The sequence below is a fragment of the Nicotiana tabacum genome, chromosome 10 (assembly GCF_000715075.1).
Source record: "Nicotiana tabacum cultivar K326 chromosome 10, ASM71507v2, whole genome shotgun sequence".
NCBI lineage: Eukaryota > Viridiplantae > Streptophyta > Magnoliopsida > Solanales > Solanaceae > Nicotiana > Nicotiana tabacum.
In genome coordinates, this window is record NC_134089.1 from 133,502,200 (window position 1) to 133,508,013 (window position 5,814).

The 5,814-nt window shown below is 34.2% G+C and overlaps 1 long non-coding RNA gene across 3 annotated transcripts; it reads left to right on the top strand.

Annotated features, from left to right (window-relative positions):
• The first annotated feature begins 212 nt into the window (after positions 1 to 212).
• On the top strand, positions 213 to 3,671 carry LOC107824210 (uncharacterized). 3 transcript variants are annotated; one of them, XR_012695999.1, is made up of 5 exons: positions 213 to 955; positions 1,204 to 1,331; positions 1,486 to 1,553; positions 1,675 to 1,810; positions 3,412 to 3,671. It is a non-coding gene; the product is annotated as an uncharacterized LOC107824210 (long non-coding RNA). The 3 variants fall into 3 exon arrangements; XR_012695998.1 differs by having other exon boundaries at positions 214 to 977; XR_012695997.1 differs by having other exon boundaries at positions 216 to 1,331.
• Positions 3,672 to 5,814: the final 2,143 nt, after the last annotated feature.

Here is a 5,814-nt window from a genome sequence, read left to right on the forward strand (position 1 = left end):
GTGAGCTCATAGCAAGGATCAAAATATTAGGGTTCAGCACCCAGGCCCATCCGCCTGGGCCTAGACTTGCTCAGGTGATTTTCAGATTGGGCCTTGTTGCAAGTCTGACCCAACTAGTATAAACTACATTTAGGCAATTCTATAACAATAGGTTGTACCATAACAAAGAACTCATGCTATTATGAACATAAACTATTAATCAAACATGATTAAACTCGAAATTAAAATATTTCAACCGTTCATTTACTATTGACAGTCCGTAAATTTACAACATGTTCCTAAATACAGCTATGTATCTGAAGGAAAAGAAAGAAAATTTTTAAAACAAAGGGTAACATTCTTCGTAACTTCGAGCCCTTCAACTGTGACAAAGCCCTTTAAACAAGCTTCAGCTTGCAAGAAATCAGCTATAGAGCTGTTCTTTACAAGCTAGCATGTGATTCCCAGTTCTAAGATTTCCTTCTCTTGTTGCCACTCCCATACAACAACAAAAAAACAAGATGCAAACTTCATTATTATGGGGAGTCCATTTAACATTGTAGAATCAGTACATAGATGATCTTCTATGGATAATGAAGAAGAGGAGGGAAAATTTCAGGGTGTATTGCCTTTGGAATTTCAAAGAACTCTGAAACAACGCCGTTGTTCGACGCAACACATCTGGGGCGGGGGAGGCGGCATCGGAGAAATCGTAGATGAAAGAAGAACAAATAATCACGGGTACGCGTGGTTTGCTTAGAAAAAAGGAGCGCTACACGTGTTTCCTTTTTAGGTTCCTTTTCATTGTATTCAAGGCATCAGAGAATTATAATGAACTTTTTCCCTTCTTCTTTAATTTATTTTCCTTCTTGGTTTCCTCGTTAACTTTGTAGCAGTCAAGCTGTTACATTTTGTATCACCGAATATCAAATATAATCGTCTGCTAAGAAGAAGTGACATATATGGGGAAATCCAGGTTTAACATAGTTTTCCATTGGGTATCTCTTATTCTCTTACTATCTGACTCTAAATCTATTTGATATTGTTCATTTTGTTTTGGAAAATCTATATCATATTACGTTTCTCAATATCGCGCTTGACTAATGCTTTATTAATGGGGCCTAATCCGTGCTTTGTGCGACTCCTCTGTAACCTTGTGGGATTAGGTATGTTTTTTTTAGGCGCGATCCTTATATATTGGCAAACAACTGTTTCTCTCTGCAGGGAAACGAAGAGATAACACCATCCATAAAAGTTGCCATATGTGAGTGAGGATCATTAATGTTTTGGTAGATGCTTTTACATGCATGATGTTTTCTCGGACAGGAAAGGATTTATTGGCTCAAGACAAGGTACTTTTTTTAACAAAATACAATCCAGTTATGTATTGTCCCTATAATTTAGGCTGGAAAAACATCACTGATTAATTTGCTTATCTGCACTATACTGTAAAAAATTAGCGTACTAGTGCAGTGATGAGAAATTTAAGGTGTGAAATTGATATAGGGAGCATTACTTTGGAGCAGTGCAAGTAGTGAAGTTACTTCTGCTAGCATGTTGTTATTGACTAAGAGGTATCTTCGAGCTATATGATACATGATTTTCCAACGATTGCTGATTTTACAGAAGTTGTAATGCACTGCCAGTATGTCTAATTACTAATGAGAACAGGATGTTTATGGTGTTCTCATGAAGGCTGATGTATCTGTGAAGATTTTTCCTCGGGGTTGCACGTGGCTTCCTTGTGTGGTACGAGAAGAAGATAAAGTGGCTGTGAAATCGGCCGAAGAGACTCAGCAAGTCATGGTGGGGTGTTTGGGAAGCATCTCAAGTAAGTGGCTCTCATTGCGATTATTCTTTACTTTGATTTGAATTGGTTCTGAATGTAAAATTATGTTATTGTATTGTGCTCTTTAGTATTGGTATCTTAACTAACTTAGCACATTTACTATTATATATGCATGTATAATTCACCTTAACCTTGCAAGTGTGGACCTTCAACACATTTTCATAGATCTGTACATGCTTTCACGTGTGAAAACTAGCCTAACCATGGCCGTGATGGTTAATGGTGTGCATGTTTATGGGACTTCAGCATAAACATAAAATGATTGCTTATCAGAATTCAGTATTTTACAAGTGCTATTTCAAATTAAAGTATTTCTAACTATCAAACTAAAATTTCAAACGCATTCCTTTTTTATGTAAATATTAAAAAGTACTTTCATTTCCATCCCCTTTTTCTTCGTGTAGAGTTTTTCGAATGTTAAACTCATACATTAAAGAATGTGTGATAAAGTATTTCGAAAATTAAGATATATTTAGTAAATTTTGTTATGTGAATTTGTAGAACAATCTTGATCCTACTTTAGCCAAGTGTATTTTTAGGTGGATCTACAGTAGATATGAGTCCCATGTTTTTCTGAATTTCTGATTTAAACATCGACCATATTTTCTCCCTATATTTCTTTTGATAAAAAACGTGAAGTTTTGTTAGCTACAAATAGCACCAAGAAATTGATAGGCACATCATAATACAACTGCTTCTAACATTAGGTTTTGCCATAGATTTTCGCCATAGATTTTACCAAAATAAATTTTGGGTTTTATTCGGCAAACACATGTTTGGACATAGATTTTGCCTACATTTTGGCAAAATTCCAATTCCCAAATCCCAAAACCAGCTCAATAGCTGGTTTTGGACCAAAATATCACTATTACATTTTTTTAAAAATGCCCCAAACTTTTGTATTTTATAAAAGAGCACACCATTTATTATTTTGTAATAATGTTGTTTCGTCTTCTCGATCATCTGATAGTGTATCATGTAGTTCATTATAAAATGATAATTATGTACCAGATTTATTTATGTTCAAGATTATAGTTTACGATAATATAATGAATATTATTGATAATAGTACTGTTGGATATTTGTGATAGGTTTTAGAACTTGTGGGTATAAGTCATGTTTCATATTTTTTCCAAAATAAATTTGGAATTATGTTTTGAAAACTGATGTCCAAACATATTTTCATCTTCAAACCAAACTTCACCCAAATCAGATTTTTCAAAACAAATTTGGGAATCTATGGCCAAACGCTAGCGAAGTACTCAATTCATGAGGTTTTCTAAATTTGCTCATGAGATCTCTATCATCTCATCCCCTTCATAAACATTTTTTAGGGGTTATGTCCTCCTTCATTGTAGTCTGCCATTGTTTTCAGTTGTATCTGTATCTTAACAAGGATTTGTTTGATATTTAAATAGGGTTTACATTTCTTTATTTTGATGAAGTAGCTTAGAGACTCATCACTGATTAAACTGGAATATATTAGTTAAACCTTACAAATATTGCACCAGTGTCACTCTATTATGCTTTCATTTAGTAATAAAATCGTTGTAAATTTTTCAAGAATTTCTTAATCTTTGCAGGCCTGGATAGATAATATATTCTTCGTTCTTGGCCCCCTTGAAGGATGTAAGATTAGTAGTGGCATTGTGCAATGTGAAGCTTTTAGTTACAATCAGTATATCTGGGGAATGAGTGAATATTTTGTTTTCTGTGTTGAGTGCACTTTTTGTGGTTCTCGTGCCTGCATTTAGCAGGGGAAAATTTCTATTTTGATGCGTTAAAAATTGTAATCATGCTGCTTCAACTCTACCAGAATTAATTTGTTGTTTATACTCTTTTATATATGTTGTGAGGATTGAAACGATGCGATAAAAGAAAATTCAGAATAGTTTGTAGTACTTTATTTAGCATTACATAGGAGCGGGTAGTTAATAAAGTTTGTTGTTACCTTTTTCACTGTTCGGATAGGAAACTTTTACTATCCCGTATGAAGTGAATTGAGGTCAAGAAAAAAAAAAACTATGCAGATTGCAATAAAATGTTGCGTCGGTGGTTAGAGAAATTTCTTCTCTATGATCAAAGGTTTCAGATTAGATATCAATAATGATACAGCCTTTTGCTGGAACAAGAAGCAAGCTGAATAAATGCTGTAAATGAGCCTGTGAATTGGTTGCCATTGAGGCACCACTTTTGTGTATTATTTTTACACATATATATTGTTAAGAAAACGGCATATGTTACAACGCCTCATTTTGCACATATTATAAAAAAGATTCATATTATCCAGAACTCTTCATTATGGTTTATGCATCTTAATAACATGTCGGGCTCGTGCAATGCACGGGCATCATCCCTCTCGTCTTTTTTAAACAGCCACTCATGACCAAACTTTAGAAAGACACATACATTTATTAGTATGTTAAAAATAAAAGGTGACGTGGTATCAAACCTCCTCGTGTCCTCCTATGATAACACTTATGAAAAGCAAATTTTCTAATTTAATAGTATTGTTTTCTAAAAGGGAAATAAAGGAAAAGTAGATCCAAGAAAGCATGATGCTCACAAGTACTTTGGGAAAATTGTTCTTCCAAGCTACCGTACGTTGCCAGTTGCTATATGACGTATCCAATTTCCTCGAAGTTACCAATCTTATCAAAGATAAAAACGTTTCTATGGCTGTTATACCATGATAGATTACCCATCAAAGCTTATCTCACTAATATTTATTTAATTCAAAATAGCACTTGCACTTGCATTTAGAAATCTCCTGATATATATACGCACCATCCAAAGGACTAAGAATTGGTTATATACTCTTATTAGCTCTAAGAATGTAATCCTCCCTTATAATTTAAGCCCCAAAATATACTTGCCGCTGCGCTTGTGGAATATTTGGTTAACTCGTAACAAGAATAATTTTAATTCTTCAAAGGAACGAGTTAATATTTCCATAACAACCTACCAAGCTACTGAGTACGCTTATTTGACAGCCTATTACCATAAATCTAAGAAACAACGTTTGCCTAACCTTGGATGGCAACCTCCTGCGCAAAATAATTATAAGCTAAATACTGACGGAGCCTATGGTACAAATGCAAGTGGAATTGGAGGATCAATTCGAGATTCAAAGGGTGAATGGATACTAGGGTTTGCACAAGCTATCCACAAGGGATCGTCGCTATCAACGAAGCTATATGCTTTAATTACAGGACTTAAATTGGTCTTACAACATAATTTATTACCTATTCAAGTTGAGTTAGATGCTCAACATATTATTACATTGTTGCAAACTGACAACCTTCCATTTGCCAATATGCTAAATGACTGTAGGTACCTCCTCCACCAGCTTAATAATCTGCCTGTCCAATATGCGTACAGAAAGCAGAATGCTGTAGTAGACCACTTAGCAAAGGCAGCCAAATGTTTTGTTCAGACTTCTGATCCATATGTCTATCCTGTAGCACCACTTTTTGTGAACCAAGCGTTGGAAGCTGATAAGAAACACTTTTTGGATGTAAATATAAGCCAGAGAACAGGCTCTATTCCCAGTTCCTATGTAAACAATATGATGCATGTTAATGGTAGTAGTAGTATTAATGTAGCTAGTGTATTACAGTATGGCACTAAAGCCACTTGTAATGGAAGACTCTCTGTACGCAGTACTTAAATATATATAAATATTATCTTTTGTACCAAAAAAAAAAAAAACAGAGCCTTCTGCATATAAACTATAAAGTAACTTTTGCCATTTATAAAAAAAAAAAAAAAAAAAAAATTAAAAATAAAAATAAAAATTGCCATTTATCTGATTTACCAATGTCTAGAAGAGCAGGCCCATACTGCATTCATCATTGTTCGATTCACAATATCTTGGCTTTTCCAAGCACTTCTATAGACCACTCATGCTTCAATTTTCTTGTCACTACATGAACCTTCATAGTTAGCTCATTGTAAATAGCCCATAGGTGTTAGATTTCTTAAAA